This window comes from Cuculus canorus, chromosome 5 (genome assembly GCF_017976375.1).
Source record: "Cuculus canorus isolate bCucCan1 chromosome 5, bCucCan1.pri, whole genome shotgun sequence".
Taxonomy (NCBI): domain Eukaryota; kingdom Metazoa; phylum Chordata; class Aves; order Cuculiformes; family Cuculidae; genus Cuculus; species Cuculus canorus.
The window spans coordinates 34,785,546-34,793,827 of NC_071405.1; positions in this window are offsets into that span (position 1 = coordinate 34,785,546).

Sequence of the window (8,282 nt, forward strand, 5' to 3'; positions counted from 1 at the left end):
TTACAGACTTTTAACAGCATAGCAGAAGTTAAAAGATATGGTCACCTAGTAACTCCATGGTTCAAACAGGAAAGTTACTACCACCCCTGCACAATTTACGTCCACTCCACATCCTCCCAAGTATTAGTCAGCCTAATATATCAGATTCCCTTGGATGCAGATTACTGAGACTTTGTGCTTTTAACATTTCCTCCCCCGCTACCACTGTGTTCCCATTGCAACACTCAACATAACTGAAAGGGCCAGTGTTCCTGCCTCAAAGAGAAACATTTAGTTATGTTTTATTGCTTCTAATTAACTAAAGACTCAGAGGGAGCAGTAAAACAAGAAAGGTTAGCTTTTCATAATGTTTTTACTTCAACTTGCTACATTCTCCTAAATTCTTCAGTTGACCTGTCAGGGCAGAGAACAAAGTGTACAATAGAAAGAATGTTCAAAAGAGTACTCAGCGGATAAGAACCCAAAGAACCGCCTCCCCCAGGACACTGTTTCCCAGAACATTTGGTCTTTAATTCAGGTTTGGCTTTTGGATACACATCAAGAGCTGGTTGAATCTCCTGTACAAAAAAAAAAAAAAAGAAAAAAGAAGCACAACTTTAGAGAAAAACGCACTAAAGCTCTTTTTCATTATGCAAAGCAAAGTGCAATAGTTGCTGTAGTAGCCAAAAGTAACTGGTAACCAAGAGCTTACAGAAACACCACCTGCTGGGATTTTCCAAGCTCCCCAATACAAAGAACTGTAGATACGGGCTCAGCTGCTCGCGTCTGCTATAAGTGATGCTGTGACATACACTTCCATTCTGCAGTCAAGTCTTCTCATGGACAGCAATTTTACCTTTCAAGGTAAACAAGGCCAAAATGGAACAACAATATCAATAAATGCAAAAATACGGCAGGCTATGAAAAGCATAACGTGTTAAGATACAGGCCAAAGCTTCCCCTGGTTAGAGTTCAGCCTTACAACTACAGCATAACCAAGAAATTGAGAAAGGACAAATGAAGGAAGATGTAGAGAACAAAATTGTGCTTATCTGAAGAATTGGGCCTGAATATCTCAAAATGCTTTGCAAGGGAAGATCAATAATAACACTATTCAGCTATGAAAAACTGATATATGGATTAAGCAAATTGGTGACCGGAATGTAATTTCTTCTCTCAGCATGAATAATGATAAAGAATTGAAGCTTTCTAGTGTAACCAGTTAAGAAATCTAAAAAATATATATAGGCCTATTAAGATTTGTCATTTGTTCCCTCACCATCCTCTTGCCAGGAATCATTCTGATATGTTTATATTGATCATCTTGTAGGAATAAATCTCAGGCTGACCTGTACAAGTATTAGCTCACGTTTCACTTACGGTTTCCCTCGTCTTTGAGCCTGATACTAGGAAACCATACCTGGACATGCTAGATTTTCAAGGTCTGAACACCTATTCTGATTCAGAATTTCTACGATGGCTTTAGCGTTTTATCATGAAATGTGAACAACTCCTTAACATAAGGAACCACCTTTGGTACTGCCTTTTGATGACTGCATTATTTTTTTATAATATGAATGAGATATTTACTAACAAGTGACAGATGTAATAGCAACATCGGGTATAAGGGACCACAGAACCTCTTCTCTGTAATTGGTGAAGGAAATACAAGTGAGACTACAGTCCTAATCTGCCTTTCCTCACCAACTTTAGGTGTTCTTTCCCTAGATACAGATTCGCCAGCAAACTCTGATGATACACCATCGGCCAACAAGGTTCAAAATATCACAGAGAGTAAGGAAAATTTGTCTGCTACAGAGAAGACATTAATAATAATGACATCAAATCAACTGTACATCTCATGTTAAATTGATACCATATGGTCCACCATAAATGCAACAAATTACTTGATTTTTGAAGAGCATAGTGAATACATTTCTATGTCTGATTTTAACATTCCGAAACTTGGAATCATTGAGTAGCCTATTTCACAGAGGGTACCACTGCCTTACAAAGAGATGGAACTGAGTCCAGATGGTAGGCAATAGGAAATAAATTATCAAACTAGCTTAAAAGTCCAGGAGAAGGCAGTCCAAAAGTAATCCAAGTATTTGCTCTTGATCAGTCAACAGAGACCAGCTTCTGCTGTTACAGAAAACTGGCATATAACCATCGTCTGTTTGCTCTTGGCCAGGCTTGGTCACCACGGCTAAATAACTTATTCCTAGGACCCAGGGGAGAACACAATCAGCACAGGAAGAATGAGAGAGCAGGTTCACAGCCCTCGGCTAATGGTTTACACCGAGATGTCAAGTCAGAAAAGCGGAGAGAACAATGACAAAGTAGCATGCTCATAAAGCTATTTAAATTGTGCCAGAATGATAGAAAGGTGGACTTAAAATTCTTTGGAAGTACTTTCCAGGCTGAAATCTACGTAGTGGGTTTTGGGTTTCTTTGTGAGATCTGAAGATTCACAGTGCCCACCTTTAAATATGGAAGTAGATACACAAAGAGAACCAGAGAGAAGGTCTGCAATGAAGTTCAAACCAGAACTTGATCTTCTATCTTGCACTACCAGAGTAATGTAAGAGTAATGTAAGAGTGTAGAAAGCACAAGCCAAGTCAGTCCAAGCCCCAAAAGAGAGCAATTTCAGGGGAAAGCTAAGCCAAACATGATTACTGAACAATACTGGGATAATTCCTTTATTTATAAATAAAATACAGCCAACAGCAGTATCAACTGCATTCATATTTATTCTCTAGCTGCCCCACGTTAATATGCATAAAGTAATCTTCAGTGACACTAGAGTAGCACCAGTTGTGCTCTGTTCTCAGCTCTGCCATGAGGTGGCAGAGCAACACCAGTTCTGTCAAAGGGGCTGTTGATCAGCATCTGACAGTTCCATATTATCTGGTATAGGAAACATGCAGCCATACAAGTAGCTGTAGAAACGAATATCAGCTGTCCCCCTCTGTACTGCAAGACAAGCCTCAGCCAAATCTGCGAGACCTCCAAAGTCATATCAGAAAGTCTAGTTCATAATCCTCTTAGCAGAGTTTGCAGAAATAAATTTTAAACAGCTTTCATTATTGCAGAGAAAGCTTAAGGAAAACCAAGAAGTCTGCAGTCATAGTAAGTGCATTATGAATAACAGTGACACAGAACAGAGAACTTGGTGCATGATTTTTGTATGGCTTTTCCAGTTACACATCTCTTTCTCAGTGTTGTGCGTACAAGGACAGTAATAAGCAAACTCTTTCTGCCCCATAGCAAACCTAGTTAGGGTTTATCCCAGTACAGGTATATGCAGAAAATCAGCATATAGAAAATAGAAAATCAGTTTTAGCTGGCTTAGAATGCTCAAGTTGAATTAAGATGCCTATCTTCTCACTTTCATAACGAGCCTCTTGCTTCCAAGCAGCAAAGGCTCAGCAAGCAGCTTGTATCAATGCAACCACCTGCAACATTTTCTGCCCCAGGGGACTCGCTGCTTCAGTACTGCCAGCCAGCAACAAAACTATTCATTCTCTCCTTTAGAGAAAAATGCAACGTACCTTGTACTACAGTGAATATCAGATGGTAGGATGAAATAGGGGAAATAAAAAACATTTCCATTGGAACGGAGGGGAATCCTTGTCTCTGCAGTGGTAGATGTAGTTCTAAATACTGAGTAGCAAATGAGCAGTCTGCCTTACAAAGCCTTCCATGCTGTGAACGTGCAACCACAACTGAAGTCTTTGCAAAAATAATTGGGGCAAGGAGAACAGACAAAAACAGCCAAGGGGAAAAAAAACCAAAACCAAACCTAAATACTAGAACTACTAAAAAATAACATTTAGATAAGTAATGTGATCATGTATACTGCGAAGAAGAGATATGGTTGTACAGCCATTCCTTCACACCTCTGCTTTGGAAGGGATCAATTTCAACTGCCACAGCAAGATTTGGCAAAGTTGCCAGAATTTGAGGATTAGGGTTACCACTATCACATGTGCAATGACAGGCCAGAGCAAGCTCCAAGCAGCGCATTGCAACAAAGTGATCACAGAAGAGTCTTAATAGCTTAAAAAAGTGAATTTAAAGGCAATCTGGGGCGAAAGCAAGACCTCAGTAGAAAACTGAACCATGCTACTGGTGGCCAGTTCTTTTGCAGCAATGCAGTCAAAAACTGGAGGCCTTTAATGAACATCACAGAACACTACAGAAACCACATTATGCTAAAAGACAGGAAGCGGGTTTTGCCCTTCATCAGCAGATGCATGATATTCCACACAATCAGCATCAGCTGAAGCTGCCAAATTCTTTCCACTTAGAACAACAGCAATACAGTCCACCAAAGCTAAGCAGGCAAGTTTTAATGTCAGCTCTCTTTCTTCAAGACGCAGTTATTTCTAACAGCGGTACGTGGCACTAGGAGTCTGCTGACATGTGAATTCAACCAATCCAGACATATTTTTACATTGAAATGAACAAGCTTTATTCTGAAGTTGACATAAACAGGAGATAAAACTAAAGGACCTACTATTTCTGTATTTACTTGACTTAAGACTTCATTGCCGGAGGACTGACATCATATTTGTGAGCAGCACTGTGCTGATCATGCAAGATCTCTGGCCAACCCAACTAGACAGCAAATCCTAACTCCCTCCAGCTGAAACACATTGAACGGCAGTGTTTCTTTCACAACTTTGTACACAATGCAATCCTTTTTATGTAGGAAAGTGCCACGTCAAGCCCTCAGAACACTGTAATTCATGAATAGTGCAGAATACTGTAGTTTTGTGCCACTCTGTGCTAGTTTATATTGAATTAGTACACACCACTTGCCGCACTGTTCCTAGCCCTAATGCAATATGCATAGGCTTGCATCACTAATTCATGATGTAGGAACTCTTTACCTTCTCTAGAGCAGAGATCGGGGTAAACTGTAGGTTTTGGTATCTTTTTATGCAAAGAAAGCCTCCACATACAAAGGTTGAGTGGTACATGTGTATCAACAGATGGATGAAAGGGAACAGAATCTAAAGGGCAAGAAGGAAACGCAGAAGCAATGGAAGCAGGGACAGTTCTGGGAAAAGTTTAGGGAAGCTCCACCGGTTGTGTAGGGATGGTGTCCAGAAGGCCAAGGCATGGCTGAAGTAAATTTGGCAAGGGATGCGAATAATAACAAGAAGGGCTTCTGTCACCCGGAAAAGGAAGGTCTGAGAAAGCATAACCCCCTGACAAACAAGACAGGCAAACTGTTAACAACACATCAGGAGAGGGCTGGGGGAGTAGACAACTTTTTTTGCCTCAGTCTTCTTTGGCAACTGGATGGACTGAAAGACAGGGATTAGGGAAGCAAAGTCCCTCCTGCTGCAAGAGAAGATCAAGTTTATGACCACCTGAGGAGCCTTTACATAAGTAAGTCTATGGGACTTGACAAGATGCCTGCCAGAGTCCTGAGGGAATTGGCTGATGTGCTTGCTAAGCCACTCTCCATGATATTTGAAAAGTCACAGCAGTCAGGTGAAGTCCCTGGTCATGGGAAAAAAGGGAAACATTGTGCCCATCTATAAAAAGATTAGACAAGATGACCCTGGGAACTACTAACCTGTCAACCTCACTTCTGTGCCTGGGAAGATCATGGAACATATGCTCCCAGAAGCTATGCTAAGGCACATGGAGGACAGGGAGGTGATTCAAGACAGCCAACATGACTTCACCAAGGGCAAGTCCTGCCTGACTAACCAAGTGGCCTTCTGTGATGTTGTGACTGCATCAGCAGACAAAAGAATATCTCTGGCTGTCAACTATCTGGACTTGTGTAAGGCCTTTGACACAGTCCCACACATCCTTCTCTCTGAATTGGAGAAATACATTTGATGAGTGGTAGTCAACAGCTCAATATCCCAGTGGAAAACACTGATGACTGATATCTCTCAGAGGTCCATAGTGAGACCAATACTGTTTAATACTTTCACCAGTGACACAAAGAATGGGACCAAGTGCACCCTCAGCCCTCTTGGAGACATCACCAAGCTGAGTGGTCCTGAGGGACCTGGACAAGCTGGAGAAGTGGGCACCTGTGAACCTCATGAGGTTCAACAAGGCCACATGCAAGGTCCTGCATCTGGTTTGGGGCAACACCCAGTATCAATACAGGCTGGGTCATGAAGGGATTGAGTCTTGTGGTGAGGGACTTGGGGGTACTAGTGGATGAAAATCTGGAAATGAGATAGCAATTTACACTTGCAGCCCAGAAGACCAGCTGTATCGTGGTCTGCAACAAAAGAAGCATGACCAGCAGGTTGAGGGAGGTGATTCTGCTCCTCTATACCAGACCTACACAGGTCTTAAGTCTGGGATCTCAGAGCAGAACAGTCTTTCAAATCCTGAACTGTTCCCAGATAGCAAGAAAGCAAACCAAAAGGTTTCTGCAGCTTTAGGCCCTCTCTCCACTTGCAGGAAAGATGCCAGATTTAGGACTACGAAGAGTTAATAATTCATGCAGACTCCAGTATGTTCATTGTTACAGGAAGGAAAGAATCATGCAAGAAACTAGTAGTTACTTAATAGGTGTGTTCAATGTGAGTCATTTTTTGAACACCAGATAAATTAGAGAGTTTAAGACAGCAGTGCTCACGGACGAGGATTCAACAATGAGCACAAGAAGCTTCTGTTTACAGTCTGATTTTCTGTGCTTTCACAGCCTTTACCACTTGTGAGCTGCATCTAGCCAAGGTTCTACTTATCAAGTTAAAAATAAAGTTAGCATGTGTAAAGCAACTGTCTGGACTTCATAAATGTGGAAAAACCTTGACAACAGAATTTGGGTACACTTGAGCTTCAAACTTATTAAAATTGACATCTTGTTTTTTGTTTTGTTTGCGATTTGTGTTTTGGTTTTCGTTTGTGGTTTTTGGTTGGTTTCTTTTTTTAAGTTATACTCATTCATTCCTCACTGAAATACATGGTTTGCTGTACAAAATTGTATTAAGGTGATAGAATTAAATAAAAGAAACCAGAATTTCACCCCTCAATTAACGTTGCATGAGTGGCCACAGCAAAGGTCAAAATAGCAGAATTACTAAATTACCTTAAAAACAGAGAGAAAAAAAGAACAAAAACTAAAAGCAATTCAGAACCTCTGATATCCCACTCCTCTGCTGCACATTTTACACACTTCGGACCATCTGGAAATCCAGAAACTTATATATCTAAAAATCCCTGAGCTCAGCTGAAGCTAATAATCTTGACCTCTTGGCAGAACAACTGAGACTACAGGAAGCTCCATTTCACCATAGCTGGATTACTATTGGCAAGCACCGCTGTCTTCGCTAGTGTAATAGTCTCTACTATAGAAAGCTTATCATTCTTGAAGTAAAAAATGTTGGGTTTAGGATCAATGTTTATTGGGTGTCAAATCACCTGCTGAAGAGTAGCTATAATTGGCCAACCTCAAACACCATCTGAGCTGGGTAGTTTGACTGTTTAGCTATTTTTTTGCTCTTGCAGAAAATTCTCTTTTAGCAGAACAATCCTCTTCCCCAACAAAAAAATGTGTGTGCGCACATGTGCAAGAATCATTGAGAAGAGTTGGTTTTGCCATGCAAAGTGTCCTTGATGCACTACCTGTTTCAAAGCCCCCAGAAGCTCTTTCACCTTGTGATCCTGCAGCTGAACTCAACAGCAGCAAAACCAGCTGTGGCCTGTTTGCCAAGTTCCACCATGAAGGGCTTCAGGCTGCAGATGTAGCGTTTACTATGGAAACGCCAGCAGTGGCCTAAAAACAGGGGCTCTGCACCACGTTGCAGGAATGTGAGAAACTTGGAGCTGGTCATCAGAATTTCCTGTATGTCCTACCTCTGCACATAGAGCATTCACAGCAGCGCCAACAGTGACAGTGTGCAATATTACCCGGGAAAAAGAGAAACAGGCATGCAAAAGAAAAGATTAGATGTGTCTCATGGCATCAAACCACAATTTCATTACAAAAGTGAAGTCACACAACAGGCTAACAGCAGCCTCTGCAGTATTTGTCAGAAGGCACAATTAAGTTTTCGAAACAGAGCACACAGTAGTTGCTATCCACATGCACTGTGTTTATCATCGCTTACCTAACAGTCTGCATGCAGCAACAGTCCATTGTACGATCCCTGTTTTAAAACCTCCTCTTTTGGCTCACTCTCCCTACTCAAACAAATTGTTAGTCCATAAACTCGCTGAAGCAACACCTGCTGCAGTATCATTACTAATAGTGTACCAGCACCTTCCCTCAACTGCTTCTTAGCTGTGCATTCAAGTTTGCTCTAAAAATTAA